Below are 17,132 nucleotides of genomic sequence, written 5' to 3' on the forward strand. Positions count from 1 at the left end.
CGTATCCTCAAAACAGGCAGTATTATGCCAGCCTGATTTTATACATGAGGAAACAGACACAGAGAGGCTAAGTAACCTATTCAAGTCACACAGCTAGTAAGTGGTGGAACAAGGATTCAAACCTATATTATCTGTCACATCAGGTCTTCATCCTGACCCCTGGACTACAGTGTCTCCTTATGGTGTTTCCGTCTTTCCCTGTTACAGGCTTACGACACGTACTCTCATGCCTACTGCCAGATGCACGCGAGTGGTTTCTTTCTGTTTTTTACTGGGAACTGGGATTGCGGGGTCCAGATGGTGTCTCCTACTGTGATGAGTTTTTATAATGTTAACTAGACCGGATACTAAAATGTCACAGGAACAATTCTGAGGCTTTGAAGGAATTCAGAGCAGTTAAATACTTACTTCAATGTTTTATCCAGCTCTTAACTCCAGCCTTTTTTTCTGTCACTGTGATCATCCGAGAGGAGGTTAATGGAATATAAGAATACTTTGAGAGAAGAGAGAAGACAGAATGACCCATGTCAAATAAGCAACTCTTTGAATAGCTTATCTCGTTCATCACAAAGGTACTTTCACCCAGCTGTGTGATGCCGTGCGGTCCACCCAGGAACTGGACATTTCCTCTGTATAATTTCAGCCCATAAATTTCCCTCATTAGTCTGCTAAACCACTTAGGGGATTCTGTATGTTGGCCTAAGCCAATAATTTTGAACACATTTTTGCAATATGATTATAGTAAGAACAGAATAGCTTTTGGTTTTACAACATTCCAGCATAATCGGTGTAAGTCGGAGAATGTTTGTTGAAATACTGTCTTCCCACTGTCTCGTTCTTATTTGGGTCCGAACTACAGCATCTTCATTTGAAAAGGACCGATGTATGTGTTGCTGTGATAACCAAGGGCGCTCCTTAAATCCAACAAATACAGTTAGCTCACAGATGAGATGTCTCCGGTGACTTTAAATGGCAAAGTGGTAATAGGACTGGGGGGCTTTTTGTTAACCCTCTCTGAGGGCCTTTCTGCCCTGGCTGAGTCCGAAATAGCAAACACACAAACCACAACGTGCGCCTCAGGAACGGTGAGGACCAGGCTTGCTCTTTCTCCCTCTCCGGTCCATTTCTGGGCCACTTTAGGGGAAATGGATATGTGTAATGCTATGGAGGAAATCCTAATTTTTCAGTACGTTGCAAAAGGTACAGTTTGACTGGGTGAAGACTTTGATATTCCCTTTCTGAAGGGAGGACTCTAGGACTTGAAAGTGAATTGGCACACTGACCACTAATGCTACCCTGCATGAAACATGGAAAACAGTGCATGTGCTCCTGGGAGGGGGCAGGGAGGACAGACAGGACCCTGCCCTGCACAGGGGAGGAGTGAGGGAGAAGCACCCTCGGATGGCGGCACAGGGGGACTTGTAAGATCACGGGTGATGTAAAACCCTCTTCCGTCACTCCTACAAAGTCTCTAGCAAAACTGACATTGGCCACTGGTGCTTTCGGTGGGAATGGAATTCTTTCTGGAGCGTTCGAAATCATCACAATTACACATGATACCAAAGTGGTTTCCAAACGGCAGGCCAGGCTCTGCTGGTGCGTGTGAAAGCAACTTAGTGTTTCGTGCCCAGCATTTAACAAAGGAAATAGGACAGAATAGAAAAGATCAGCTTGCACAGGGTGAAAGTAAGGAGGCTTTTGGAAAATTCTGTACATATTTTAGTCCATCTGGATGCTGTAACAAAATACCACAGATTGGGCGGCTCATGACCTACAGAAATTTTCTCACAGTTCTGGAGGCTACGAAGTCCCAGATCAGGGTGCTGGCATGGTTGGGGGCGGGCCCTTTCCTGGTCCATAGCTGGTGCTTTCTGCTGTGTCCTCATGCGGTGGGAGGGGCAAGGGATCCCTCTGGAGCCTCTTTCATAAGGGCACTAATCCCATTCCTGATGGCTCCGCATGATTTAAGCACCTCCCAAAGGCCCCACCTCCTAATAATCGTCTCTGGGGGTTATGATCTCAGCATATGGATTATGTTTATGAATACGAACATTTCAGACCAAGGCAGTATGATGTCCTGAGTTGTGATATAAAAGGTGTTTCTTTTTGTGGATCATGGTAAAGAAGGTGAGAAGCTCTGCACTACAGTGACAGGAACAGGAACCCCGACAGCTCGCTCAGCTCTGACAGATGCCTCGAGTCCTTATAAAAGCAGCCTTGACGCCTGTTGATTGCAGGACTATTCACAATCCCCAAGAGGTGAAGCAACCTCCTGTGGGGGAGGGATGATGGATAAACAACCTGTGGTATATACATACGATGGAACATTATTCAACCTTAAAAAAGAAGGATCCCATCAAAGGCGGGGACATAGATGAACCTGGAGAACATGATGCTGAGTGAAATCAGCCAGTCACCAAAGGACACATAGTGCATGATTCCACTGATCTGAGGTCTCTCAAGTAAGCAAAGTCCTAGAAACAGAAAGTAAAGTGCTGGTTGAGGGGCTGGGGGGTGGGTGGGGGGAGATGGAGTACAGAATTTTAGTCACGTAGGATGAGAAAGTTCCAGAGATGCATTGTACGACAATGTGCATGTAATTAACAACACTCTATTATATACTCAAAGATTGTTAAGTGGGCAAGTTTATGTCATGTTTTCTAACACACACACACACACACACACACACACACACACACACACGCATCCACGAGGAGTCTCGGCTCAAAGGTTCCCAGGGTTGGGTACTAGCTCCTACCTTCCGTTCTTCCTGCTTCTTTGCTTTCAATGCCTTGCGGATCTTGTTTGGGCATCTCCGCTCAGCCCCTTTAGGCAACCCTCTGGTTGAGCCCACCTTGCTCAGGGGGCTGCTTCTGACTCGCAGAACTGGGCTCCCCCCGGAGCCTGTGGGGCCCCTACTCCGGCGCAGGCTGCCCCTCCCCCAGGCAGGTGGGAGCAGGAGCGCAGAGCCCTGCGCATGCGCCCATGGCCCCCACCTCGCCGCGCCTGCCCAGTGGGGGAAACACTGGAAGGAACCCTGGGCGCTCTGCTTGTTTCTCTCTCCACTTTCCACCCACTAGCTGTCTCGTGGGAAGAGGCTCCTCAGGTCACCTGCACGGCCACGTGTGTCAGCCAGGGTCTTTCCTTACTCGGAGGTTGCTCCGTGTTTGCACTAAGATGCTCTCAATGAGCAAACTCTATTCCAGCTTCCCTGAGCTGTTTTTTTCAACTATGCCTTTTTGGCTTTCCTGTTGTCACTGCATTGTCCAATTTTAGCAAGAATCCTCCTAAATCCGTTTATCCAGGACCACCCCACCGTCAATATCTGATCACCTTCCAAAACTGACCCACCTCCCCATCCCCAGATGAGATCTGAATCACCCTGGCCGGCCCTCAGTGAGAATCCCCCTACCCCTGATGTTTCCTCTCAGTGATTTCCATCCCCTGCCCCGACCCTGCCCCTCGGCTATGAATCCCCACTTGCCCCTGCTGTGTTGGGAGTAGAGCCCAATCTCTCTGCCCCACTGAAAGATCCCATTGCAGTGGTCCCTACAAGCCCCCCCTCCCTTGAATAAAATCTGCCTTACCTCTTCAACAAGTGTCATGACTATTTTCTTTCCTTAATAGTGCTCGGGTGGGTTTCAAAGCTGAACAGATCACTGACTCTATCATCAAACCTCCTCAGTGTTTGGTGTGGGGAGTGGTATTTTGTACAGACTGAGGAGACAGCCAGCAGGACTGCTGAGGACTGAATGTGACTGTGTCAGACCCCTTCCCCAAACCCTCTATGGCTCCCTATTGCCCTTGGCAAAAAGTTCAAACTTCCTACCTCAGTTTACCATGACCCGCTTGCCCTTTGCCACTCCTCTATTTCTGACTCCTTGTCCAGGCCTCCAGAACAGCCTGTGGCTCTCAGAACCTCTGTCCCCAGCTTTTTTCCTGCCTTTGTCAAGTCCTGCTCTCCATCCCTACAGTTCTTTGGGGTGGCTAATTCCTACTTACTTTTCAAGTCTTAGCAGAAATGGAGCATTTACCATGACGCTAACAAAGCTTAAGCTTCAGGTTCTGTGCGAAGTCTTCATACCTCACTTCGTAACCTGGTATTCCTCTTGGTTTTTTATTTTTTATTTTTAAGATTTTATTTATTTATTTTACAGAGAGCGAGAGCAGGAGAGCCCAGGCAGGGGGAGCAGCAGAGGGAGAGGGAGAAGCAGGCTCCCCACTGAGCAGGAAGCCCGATGTGGGGCTCCATCCCAGGACCCTGGGATCATTACCCGAGCCTAAGGCAGACACTTAACCAACTGAGCCACCCAGGTGCCCCCTGGTATTCCTCTTCTTAAATAGGGTCCCAAGTTGTATAAGCCTGAGGCCTTACAAAATCTGAATCTACTTCTGAGTCTCAGTGTAGACAACCCTGTCTCCCGAATTCCTAAAGACGGGGATCTTGATGTCTTATATGTGCTGTCAACCAATCCCATAGCCCGGGACAGCCCTGACCGTGCTCCCTGTGGTCCTATGGACTCAATAGTCTCTGCCCTGAAACTCGTAGAGAAAAGGTATTTGTCCTTGAAGCGCTGAGAGTCAAAGTGCACAGTGGGTAGTAAATAAAAATGTGACTATATGATGCACTGCGTACATTGATTTGGGGAAATCATGTTTTCATGTTTCTCAAGGTATTGCATAAAACCTCCGATGTGAATGGAGGAGTGGGCACGATCCAAAGGAGACATTCTCAACACCGCCCCAGCCCTGCGTCTACAGAGCGCAGCTGTTCCTGATTCTGACCCTCTTCTAGGAGCTTGATGGAATTTGCGGCAACTTCACCATATAAATGCAGCTTTATTGACTTCCCTACCACCTAAGGATCTCTCTGAAATAGGACTTTTTTTATTAAAAAACAAACAAAACAGAAACAAAAGCTACAGTGTCTCTTCAAACTGAAGAGCCGTCCAATGTGTCCATTTTTCTTCCTCTGAGAGCTCATTATATTACACAATTTACTTCTCTTCCCTGTTCTTACTGAAATCTCAAGCTAGAGTTGTTGGACACTTGTCTAGTCCTGACCATGACTCTGGCGCAGGTGCAGTCCTGGGAGGGTAGGTCCCCTTTCTGTGCCCTTTCTGCCCTCTTGGATTCTTGGATGACGTAGTGGCTGAAGTTAGTCTCCCTGAGTTCAAATCGCAGCTCTACTATTTAGGGATCGTGTTCTGTGAACTTGAACTGGTGACTTAATGGACTATTCACAACCAATCATGAAACTTTCAGGAACCTTGCGAACCTGTTGACGAACTTGAAATTGGCCTGGAGAGGAACATCTATGCCATGGAAGCTGGCAAATGCTGCAGATGGGTCCCTGCCCCCTTCCTTACCCTAGCTGTGGCCATGAAGCAGCACGTTACTGTTTCTTTACCTATGGAATAGGAGTAATAATAGTGCATATCTCATGGAGAATTTGGGGGGAGTTATGTGAAATATGATTACTTGTGCGTGCTGAGTACTCGGTAATTGTGAGCTTCTCTGGGTGTCTCGCCCATTTTACATGGTGCAAAGTCTTCCTGCTTTGTGTGTTCCTTTCCGCCATAACTTCAAACACTGAATCAGCCAGATCCAGCACATACATTGGTAATAAAATTTTTAAAAATCCCTTAGACTAATTAGGGGTTTAAAACAACTGGCTCGTAATTGATAGGAAATGTGTGGTCTGATGTTGTTTATGAGGCAGACGGCGATGGGATGACACATATATTATAAAATTAGAATTCTTCTAAATTAAGCACTGATTACTGTTGCTATACGTATTTCAGTTGGCTAGAGGTTAAAAGAACTTCTTTTCTGGAATGTCTATTCTCTGTCTCTCAGTTTTAGGCAAAGACTGTTAAGATAGTTTATTACGGCATTTGGCAATTCAGTAAGCAAATATGCTCTAGAAAATGTAAATAGCTGTGTCGAAGTAAAATGTGCTGAAAATTCACATGAACGATATGCAAGGTAATAAAGACTTTGGTGAGGGGCACCTGGTTGGCTCATCAGTGGAGCATGTTACTCTTGATCTCAGGGTTGTGAGTTCGAGCCCCATGCTGGGTGTTGAGATTACTTAAAAATAAAATCTTAAAAAAAAAAAATAAGTAGACTTTGCTGAGCAAATAAACTCTTGGCAATATATTGCTGTTATCTGAGTGCTAAAAATACAATATTGGGAGACTTCAGAGGAAGATGGCAGAGTTAGGAAGACCCTCCACCCACCTCGTCTCACGGATACAACTAGATAACACCCACGCCAGTGTATGTAAAGTATGACCCCATATACCTAAAACATGGGGATGGAGAGCAGTAAGGAATGGGTTCAAACTTAAGTGACCATCAACTTAACATAGACAAGCTATAAGCAGAAGACTTACATATAAACCTAATGGTAACCACAGATCAAAAACTTATGTGACAAATAAGAGAAAGGAACCCAAGTATATCACTAAAGAAAGCCAGCAAACCTGCAGAAGAAAGCTGGAGAAGAAGGAAACAGAAAAGAACTACAAAAGAGGGGCGCCTGGGTGGCTCACTTAGTTAAGCGTCTGCCTTTGACTCAGGTTACGATCTCAGGGTCCTGGAATCGAGCCCCACACCGGGCTCTCTGCTCAGGGAGAATTTGCTTCTCCTTCTCCCTCCCTCTGTGCTCTCTCTCTAACTCTCTCTCAAATAAATAAAAATCTTAAAAAAAAAAAAGAACTTCAAAAGAGCCATAAAAGAACCAAAATGTACATACTTATCAATAATTACTTTGAATGTAACAGACTAAATGCTCCAATCAAAAGACATAGGATGCCAGAATGGATAAAAAAGCAAGACCGATCTACACGCTGCCCGCAAGACTCATTTCAGACCTAAAGACGCATGCAGATTGAAAAAGAAGGGATGGAAAAGCATATCTCATGCAAATGGAAGTGAAAAGAGAGCCAGGGTAGCAATACTTACATTGGGCAAAACAGACTTTAAAACAAAGATCATAACAAGAGACAAAGAAGGACACCATATAATCATTAAGGGAACAATTCAACAAGAAGATATAACAATTGTAAATATTTATGCATCCAACATGAGATCACCCAGATACATAAAGCTGCCAATAACAAACATAAAGAAATTAATGGATACTAATCCAATAACAATAGGAGACTTTAACATCCCAGTTACACCAGTGGACAGATGATCTAAGCAGAAAATCAACAAGGAAACCGTGGCTTTGAATGACACATTGGACCAGATGGGTGTAACAGATCTATTCAGAACATTCCATCCTAAAACAGCAGAATAGTCATTCTTTTTAAGTGCATATGGAACGTTCTCCAAAACAGATTACATTTTAGGCCCCGCTACGGGGTATTTACCCAAAGAACAAAAAACACTAATTCGAAAAGGTACACGCACCCCTATGTTTACTGCAGCATTATCAACAATAGCCAAGGTATGGAAGCAGCCTGAGTGTCCACTGATTGATGAATGGACGAAGAGGATGTGGCCTATATACAATGGCATGTTAACCATACAAAGAATGAAATCTTGTCATTTGTAACAACATGGCTGGATCTAGAGAGTATAATCCTAAGTGAAATAAGTCAGAGAGAGACAGACACCATATGATTTCACTCATATGTAGAATTTAAGAAATAAAACAAATGAACCACAACAACAAAGAGAGACAAACCAAAAAACAGACTATAGAGACCAGATGGTTACCAGAGGGAGGGAGGTGGGGGGGGATGGGTGAAACAGGTGATGGGGATTAAGATTACACTTATCATGAGGAACGCTGAATAATGTATAGAATTGAATTGCTGTGTTGTATGCCTGAAATTAATATAACACTCTATGTTAACTATACTGATATTAAAAAAATTATTTAACTAGAAAATTGTACTCAAACACTCACCAGTTAAGATACAAATGTCATCTAGAATAATCACTCATACTTTTGTATTAATTACTTTTAAAAAACCTATATTGTGTAAAATGGATTTTAGCTATATAATATAATAAAGTGGAACAATGTAACAAATTAAACATATTTCAGGCACAAATAATAACATTTAATGGAGAGGTTTTATTTTTTATTTAAAAATACATTATAACAATTGTCAAAAAACTAGCTGGATAATTTAAAAATATATAAAAATAATATATATACATATCTGACCCACTTTGATCACTAATGAACTAACCACTTATGTGTACTTAAATATAAATATATGTCAGTAAAGCTTAAATTCAATGTTTTCTCAAATGAGTCCCTCATTTATCCCCAGTAGGTTTAGGGGGCCTTATTTTCCACTAGTCTGCATGATTAATGAAATATGTGTATGTACGTCTTAATCGAACTTTATCAGCATTTACAACTCTAGGAAGAAAAATGTTATTAATGCATAGTTGATCATAACAAAATCACGACAGATTCCATACCCAGGGTACTTTGTATGGGAGAACTCTTCAACCAAGATGCTTAGAAGTTCATCCTAGGGCACCTGGGGGCGCAGTCAGTTAGGGGTCGGACTCTTGATTTTGGCTCAGGTTGTGATCTCAGAGTAGTGAGATCGAGCCCCACATCAGGCTCCACACTCAGCGTGGAGTCTGCTTGAGATTCTATTTCCCTCTCCCTCTGCTCCCCCACCCCCGCTCGTGCTCTCTTTCTCAAAAATAAATAATAACTCTTAAAAAAAAAAGCTCATCCCTTCAAACGACTGCCTTCTTCAGAAAAAAAAAAAAAATAGCCCGCCTGTATGATGTTTATAAAACGGCAGACGTCAACATGTGAGAAGGCCACGGCGTTCCAGGAACACGGGGACCTGTTCCCTGGATTGAGGTCGAACTCTGTGCATCGACGCTCCTTCTCCTTCAAGATGCTCTGATGTCAGCAAATACTTGGCTTCTGGGAATTCTCCCGCTTGCAGCAATGAACCTTTTCCAAGTCTTTCTCCGTTAGTGGGGTCGAGTCCTGTCTCAGCAACAAGTGTCGGGAAAATTAATATCAACGGGTGCCGCCCCCTCCTCAGGCAGGAAAGGACGTTCGCAGAGGATGCTGGGGCTGCCCATGGAGTTTCCTCCCTGCCTTCCCCGAGTGGGTTTCCTGAGTCCCATACCGCCAGCTGCACTCTGTGCTCGGGTGTACCCCTCACGGGATGAAACTCTGGGATGTTCCAACCACCACCCACTACCTGTCCTGCTCCTGAGGCTTCCGCCCTGGAGTCTCCAGGCCTGAGTTCTAAGGCCCTACCGTGGGTCCCAGTTTGCAGGGTTAGGGCTTTACATTGTCTCTACCCCAAGTTCTCTGCTGGCAAGTTCTAGTGCTCCAGACATTCCATGGATTCGGATCTTGCTTTAGCCAGGCCCATCATGGCTGGGGCTTGGCCCCGTGACCCTGCCCTGTGGCTCTGTTCCAGTGATGAAGTTTTGCAGGTTCCCCATTCCCAGGCCTCCTGTCCCCCATGATGACTGACCACCTGCTGGGATTCCTCAGCACCACCTGCCAAAAGCCCCAACATACTTCTGGTGCCCTGGTCAGCTCCCCACTATTGCTCACTTGAACCCTGAGTATCGTCTATTTCCCACCTACTCCAAGGGTTGGGAGTGGGAAATAGCAGTTCCCACCAACTCCAAGCAAAGTGGCTGAGAGCTTGTCCTCTGGCATTAGACACCCCCTGGTGCCAGCCTTGCCTGTTTCCCACTCAGGTGACTTTGGCAAGTCACTTGATATTTTTGTGCCTCATTCTGCCATCTTTAAAATGAGTTTAATCCTATTCACAGGTTGTTAAGAGGATCTGCAAAAATGATACTTGCAAAGTGCTTAGAAGGTGGATTGCCAGAACAAAGCACCACAGACTGGGGGACCTTAACAATAGACATTTTCTCATACTTCTGTAGGATAGAAATCCGAGATCAAGGTGTCTGCAGGGTTGGTTCCTTTCAAGGCTGCTTTTGTGGGCTTGCAGATGGCCACCTTCTCCTTGTGTCTTCCCCGGGTCTTTGCCTCTGCGTGTGTCTAGGTCCTAATCTCCTCTATAAGGACACCAGTCATATTGAATTAGGTCCCTTTCTACAGACCTTGTTTTAACTTGATTACCTCTATAAAGACCCTCTCTCCAAATACAGTCACATTCTGAGGTCTTGGGGGTTAGGGCTTCAGCATATGAATTTCAGGGGGACACCATTCAGCCTATACCAGCAGTGAAATAATTTGTGCCTGGACACTGCCAAGCTCCCGAGCAGCCTGATGGCGGGGCAGCGGGCGGACGCCCCGGACTAACCTAGCCTCAGCTGCAACAGCCGTTCTTCAGCTCCCTGTTGACCTGGCGTCCTAAAGGGTGGGTCCAGCCTTTGGCATCTTGGTCTAGCCTGCATTCATTCCAAACGGTCGGAGGAAGAGGACAGTTGGAGGAAAAGCAGCCCACCACCAAAAGATAGCACTGCTTAGGGGTAGTTGGAAAGTCACATTCCAGCCAGGGAGCCCTTAATGGTTCACTTCCTTGGGTGAGTACGGTGGTCCCTTCAGAGACTCTGACTGTTTTACCAGACAAATACTTTGACCTCCTTGAAATGAATGTTATCATCACCCCTTCAGAGAGCAATTGTAAGTTTTGGAAGTTTGCAAATTTACAACAGACTTGACCACCTGCCCCATTGCTGATTATCGTGAGGGCCTTCTTCCCTGTGTATCATGAGGTCCCCTGTCCCATAAAGCGGTTCCTGGAACGTGCGGGTCCTTGATTGTCTTCGCGTAGAGGCCTGTAATTTTGATGTTAAGGTTTTGGAATGTAATGGACACCCAGTTACTGGCTGATGAGTTTTACCTTCTCTTTCTTTCAATGCATTTTGGTAAATGGCAATCTTATTTTAAATTCCGACTCTCTGTCTGGTCTTGTTTCCGCAATGATTGTGAACAGGGTAAATATAGTTTAGTTCTTACTTATCAAGCACATGTTATACCTCAGGCAATGTTAAATAGCTACGTTACTTCACCGAATGCTCTAGAGCCCCCTGTGAAACAGGTGGTGTTACCCACTTTTTACTAGAGGGAATGAGAGCTCAGAGCAGTGCAGAGCTAGTAAGTGACAGAGCCAGGATTTGAACCTGAGTCCCTCTGGCTCCAAAGTCATGTTTCTTAGTCCTCTGTTTTTGTTTTGCCTTTTTTTTTTTTTAATCTCCTAACAGAACTTCTGGCCTGATCCTTATTCGTCTACCAAGTGGGGTCCCACCTCTCCTCTTCCATTGTCTTGTTCCTACGTCATTTTCGCTAAAGCAAGATGTGCGGTGCGGATCTGCACGTCCAGTGTCAGAGACCAGCAGGGCTAAGCTGAATCAAGTTCCTTGATCAGGAAGCAGGTCTGGTAAGCGCATCAGCTACAAAGCACAGACTTTATTGGGGATAATGGTTTCCTTTATTCTGCCCCAGGGATCGGCTTGTTCTTAAATTGAGTAGGATGAAGTCTAATCTAACTTAAAAGCAAAAAAGAAAAGACAGTATAACAACAAAAAAGAAAAACGTTAAAAGCTCCAAATAAATGGTAAGAACTTTGCCCAATAATTTGGAGAGAAAAGTCAGGCAATTAATACTTGTGCACACACCTGGCCGTGGTTACTAATAGGGTGCTTTTCCCACAGAAACACTTGAATACCCCCTACTCCAAACAATGGGCACTGGGAGTGGACTAAGCTGACCACCGTGACCTTCATGGTTCACGGGACAATGTCTCCTTCCTCTTCAAGCTGTTCTCGCTCACCCAGCCGCAGCCCTCCCCTGACCTTAATGACCGCAATGAACCAGCGTCCAGAGACGCAGGGCGAAGGTGATTTCAGAGCACGCAGGTGCTGCATGGTTTTTAAAGAGCCACAAAGTGTGACCACACCATAAAGTCAAGAGTCCGCGTCATCGTTTCCTAGTGGCTTTTATTTTTTTAATGTGGGGTGGAGGAGAGGAGACACTTGTCCCTGAGGCTCTTGGTTTGATTCCAGCCAGTCGCACGGTGGAAAGTCAGGAGCACTGACTGGGATCACATTCAGTCACTTAGAACCTGTCCGACTTTGGGCAAGTTCCTTAATTTGATTTAGTTTCCTCATACACATACGAGGAGCACACACCTACAGGACGACGGTCATAAATCTTACGCCACCATTGTTGTGAGGATTAGAAGGCGAGCTCCTTTGCTTGGTGCCTGGCAGAGGTACACACTCCACAAACAATGGTTTCCCCCTCTCCTTCCCTTCCCAGGGTCTTCTGAGGGTTCATTCAGGCGTTAGTAGCTTACAGAGAACCCCAACAGAGAAGCACGTGGTGTCAAGAAACCAGCAGGGGGGGCGCCTGGGTGGCACAGCGGTTAAGCGTCTGCCTTCGGCTCAGGGTGTGATCCTGGCGTTATGAGATCGAGCCCCACATCAGGCTCCTCCGCTATGAGCCTGCTTCTTCCTCTCCCACTCCCCCTGCTTGTGTTCCCTCTCTCGCTGGCTGTCTCTCTCTCTGTCGAATAAATAAATAAAATCTTAAAAAAAAAAAAAAAAGAAAGAAAGCAGCAGGGACTTTCCCGCATCTATTTGGGTAGTACTTACTGAGGGCCTCTCCTGTGCCAGCTGATATGTTAGGTGCTGGGGCTACAGGGGTGAGTCAATGTCTTGCCCTCATAGAGTTTACAGTGTAGTTAGGGGAACAGGTGGGGAACTGAGTGATCACATATACAAATGTCAAATTCCAACCATGACAAGCATCGTAAGGAGAGCTTCACTGTGCAGGAAGAACGTATAAACACATTTGACTTGGTGAGGGAGGTCAAGGAGGGCGTAAACCCTTGGTGATGTTCGAGTTGAGATCTAAAAAGTAAGTAGACCAGGCAAAGGGAGGAGTGAAAAAGTGTGCTAGGCAGGGGAAGCAGCAGGTGCAAAGACCCTGTGGCAGCAGGAAACAGGGCTAGTGAGGTAGGCTTGAATAATCATCGGTGTGGATGAGCACAGGGTTGTGAGGGGGACTGAGGTGTGAAGGCAAGTCTGGGGACTATGTGGGGGCCAGAGCAGGCAGGGCCTGGGAGGCCACTCTGTCAATGGTAGATCTTTGAAGGTAAGTGGTTAGAATAACAGCAGCATATGGTTAATTACCATATGTGAGCTTGAAAGTTTTACAAGTTAGTAAATGACTTATGGCTAACACAGAATCAAGCTTAAGGGTTTTATCAGAAAGCGGATGGGATGGCCGGTTCTGACCAGGGGCAGCTGACACTGGCTCATGCACACTTATCTCCAGAAACACCGAGACTGGGCAGATGTCCAGCTTATTGTCCCCTACTGCTGCTCTTGGCTGTGCCTCCTGGGGAGGGCAGGGTAGCGTGCTGCCCAGGAGATGAAGCCTCTGGGGGCAGGGTAGGGAGCATCGTTCTGGTCTTCCATAAAGGCCACCTGTGATCCGGGATCTTCTCACCACCCTGAAGAGCTGAATGAAATGGAAGTGTAAACAGATAGTCTAAACTATTTCCGCAGTTCATATTCTTTCCAGGTCAAAATATTAGTTGTTGTTGTTATTATTATTATTGTTGTTGTTGTTGTTGTTATTTTCATCTCAAATTTGAAGCCACCAGAATAAAATCCCTTCGACCTTTGGCTTGCTCCCCTCCTGTGGCTCCCTTGGAGGGAGGCTGCTGACAATTCATAGACTCACTGTGGCGTTCCAGGGGGGCTGGAGCTCAGAATCAAACATAAGACCTTTTGACTCATGTAGCAGGAGTCCCAGCGTGAAGCTACTCTGATCAGCCTGGGATTCCATATTCACTGTCTGCAAGGAGAGTGGCCACGTGATAGCTGAGAGCAAAGGAGACAGCACTGCGGGACCCTCAGAAAAGATCAGAGGCTTGGAAGGGGGCCTTGAGTGCCTGCGAGTGGGAGTGCAGTTGAAGAAGTCATGTCTGCCTCGGGTGTTTGTGGGCTGGGCAGCCAGGAGGCCACGGCTGCATTCGGAAGAGTCTGTGATAATAGGTTCTGTGGCTGGCCACCCCTCCGTTCACTCCTGATGGCCAGGAGGCAGGGGAGGCTAAGAGGAGGTCACCTGCCTCATTTACAGAGAGGCTGATCCAAGTGGGAAATCCCAACAGGATTCCTCACTGTTTTCAAAAAGATGCAGATCCCACAGCATGGCATTCCCTCATCCCGTTCCCAGGGATCTACCTGCATTCTGCCGAAAGCTGATTCTCCGTTCAGATAGCTGTGGATTAGAAGTATTTCAAATTTCAAATACAAATGTCAAATACACTCTTAACTGCTCCACTAATGTTCTACCTAAAGAGGAGTAAAAAAAAATTGAGCTCAGTGACTCCCAAAAGGAAAAAAAACAATAGGATTGATTGCTAGCCACACAAACCAACTTTTATTGAAGTATAACATACATACGGAAAAGTACACAATCCAAAGTGAAGAGCTTTCGAAGAATTTTCACAAACTGGACACACCCAAGTAACTAGCAACCAGATCAACACACAGAATATTCTAGAAGCTCCCCTTGTGCCCCTCTGGTTCCCATCCTCCAAAGAATAACTAATATTCCCTACTTGCAACAGCAGGGATTAGCTTTGCTGGGTTTTGCATTTGACATAAGTGGAATCACGTAGTATGAAGCTGCCGTGTGCCGTGAGCCTCACGCCGTGCTGCGGGGTCGAGCTGCAGGATCATTACTCCCACTGCCGCACAGGATTTCACCGTGTGAATACACCAGAATTCATACATCCATTCAACAAGGGCACTGGAGTGCTTTCCGCTTTGGGTTATTCTGAATAGCACTTCTGTGAACATCCTAGTACTTTTCTTATGGTGAACACATATGCACCTTTCTGTAATGTACGCACCCAAGAATGGGGTTTTTAGATCATATGATATGTACAACCCAGGCTAGTTCATGGAATAAGAAATGTACTGGATGGAGCTTGGAGGCTCAAAGAATTGAGAGAAAGCTAGAAAGAAAGAGACCTAGGAGGATGGTGGGGGTGGCAAGACAGCTAGTGGGGCCGAGGCCTGGAGCGGGAATGGTCTACTCAGGACTCTGCCGTCCCTGCTCATTGTGAGCCATGGGCACAAGAATCCCTGAAGCCTGCCAGGCTTAGATGCCTCCCCTGCTGGGCCGCTGCTGCCCCTGGACCACCACAGCTCCCACAAAACGAAATCTAAGCATCTTTCCATTTCTGGGCCACTTGCTCTGAGCTCATAGGTCCAGGCAAAGGAGTGAGTCCAAGCAGTTCACCTCAGGTCACTGGCCCCTCCCTGGCAGGCCTGGTGCTGGAAAGGGGGTGCACCGGAGAGACAGGGAAGACCTCCCCCCTTCAGCATCCACAGTGGAAGGGAGTACTATTGCATCCACTAAATGTATATGTAAGGGGGGATCTCCCCCTATAGGAAGGGGGGTCAGATGCTGGACAGCCACACTGCAAACACAAAGCGACGACTGTCCACTGCAGGCACACCCCCTTTGGTTCACCTCCCAGTGAGTGGCCAGCAGGGCGAGGGGCTCATCCACCTGTTTGTGTATCTCGGAGCCCAAGTGCATGACCTTGGCTTTAGGAAGAGGGCATCGAGTTCAGGGACGCTTTCGAAGGGGCAAACCACAAAGACGAAAAAGCATCTCATGGAGGAAGGTAAGGGAGAGGAGAGGAAAAGGAAAAAGAGAGGGACAGAGGGGAGGGACAGGAAAAGTGAAAACAAAGGAGGGAAAGTCTGGAGGCAGGAGAGAATCACAGTTTCTTCCTGACCTGGTTTAGCCAGCTTCCGTGCTGTCCCACTTTCTAGGCTTCTCGGATGTGCTTTTACAAATTGCGCTTTGCTTTATCGGGTTAACGATGTTGACGTGGACCACAGAAGAAAGAGCTCCTGGTCATCAACCGAGACAGGGAAGGGTTTGAAGTCTGATTATCACACACAGCATACAATTCTGCTCTCGTTAGAGCATTCGGCTTCCTAACCTCACTGGCGATACCAGTGAGCTTTAATGAAACGAAGAATTGCTTCCAAGAAAGAAGAGGCAAAGAATAAAAATGTACTAAAACCATTTGCAAGGTGGCAAGTTATTAATTGATCTGAAATTACATTTGGCTCTTTGTAGGCAATTTTACTTGAGTCTTCCGACTGAACCACGTGTCTTTGAAGTCCCGCATTCCTGCCAATGTTATATTGGAGCATTTAGTAATTTGTTTTAAATGATAATCAGAGCTTTCATCTATGTAGCCCCTCTCTGTGGCCTCCTAGAGAGAAAGGTAGGGAGGAGTAATTACCATTATCCCCCATTAGCAGGTTAGAACATTCCAGGCACACAATGGCTTGCCCCATATCGCACAGCCAGCGGCTGCGAGAGCCAGGGAGTACTGCAGTGTCTACAGCAACAGAAGAGCGCGAACTTGGACAAGGGGCTCTCTGCCCCCGTGGTTTATTCTCTTTCATCATTTTTGTTTTAGGCGGGGTCTGCAAATTGGTCTCAGAAAACCCAAGAGCTGTCTAGTCTTCCACTGGGGCGTCCACGTATCTATCATTTTCCATAAGCTATTTGGGCCCAAAGTGCCTCCTCCTGGCAAAGACGGGGAGAGAAGTGTGCGGTGCCTATTTCTATTGGAGCGAACAGAACGAGCAAGCAGGGCGAGGGCAGTAGGGGAGGGAGAGAGAGAGACTCTCAAGCAGACTGCCCCGCTGCGTGTGGAGCCCAACACGGGGCTCGATCCCAGGACCCTGAGATCATGGCCTCGGCTGAAATCAAGAGTTGGTGCTTGACCCACTGAGGCACGCAGGCGCCCCTCAGTTTCCCTCCCTTTAACACAGACCTACTCCCGTGGCGTTTATTAATTGCCGGAGGATTAAATAAGTGAATAAGGTCAACGCTCAGGTCAGTGGCTGGTGCGGAGGGAGCTGCTGCCCCATAGCTCACTCCTCGGGGGCAGGAACCACCCTGGTGACACCCCCACGGGGCCCCGTGCTGTGCCCCGAGCAGGTCCTCATCAATGCAGCCGTGTTAGAACTACAGAGAAGCAGGGGAGGAGGAGCAGGAAGACGTGGCATATGGAGAGGGGGACGCCGCCCTTGGCTGGCGCAGCTGGAGACACAGACAGACAGCTGTCATGGTGTCCACGGACAGGGAA

The 17,132-nt window shown here is 46.8% G+C and overlaps 1 long non-coding RNA gene across 3 annotated transcripts in view; it reads left to right on the forward strand.

Annotated features, from left to right (window-relative positions):
- The window catches only part of LOC103661897, a 38,509-nt gene extending 26,105 nt beyond the window's left edge, over positions 1–12,404 (forward strand). The window contains exons 4-5 of one of the 3 annotated variants that reach the window (XR_568313.1): positions 11,197–11,372; positions 12,254–12,404. This is a non-coding gene — a long non-coding RNA (uncharacterized LOC103661897). Of the gene's footprint in view, positions 1–4,673; positions 6,063–11,196; positions 11,529–12,253 lie in introns of those variants that run through there. The other 2 variants (XR_568312.1, XR_568314.1) reach the window with 2 other exon arrangements.
- The last annotated feature ends 4,728 nt before the right edge of the window (positions 12,405–17,132 follow it).

Source organism: Ursus maritimus, unplaced genomic scaffold (genome assembly GCF_017311325.1).
Source record: "Ursus maritimus isolate PB19 unplaced genomic scaffold, ASM1731132v1 scaffold_7, whole genome shotgun sequence".
Lineage (NCBI taxonomy): Eukaryota > Metazoa > Chordata > Mammalia > Carnivora > Ursidae > Ursus > Ursus maritimus.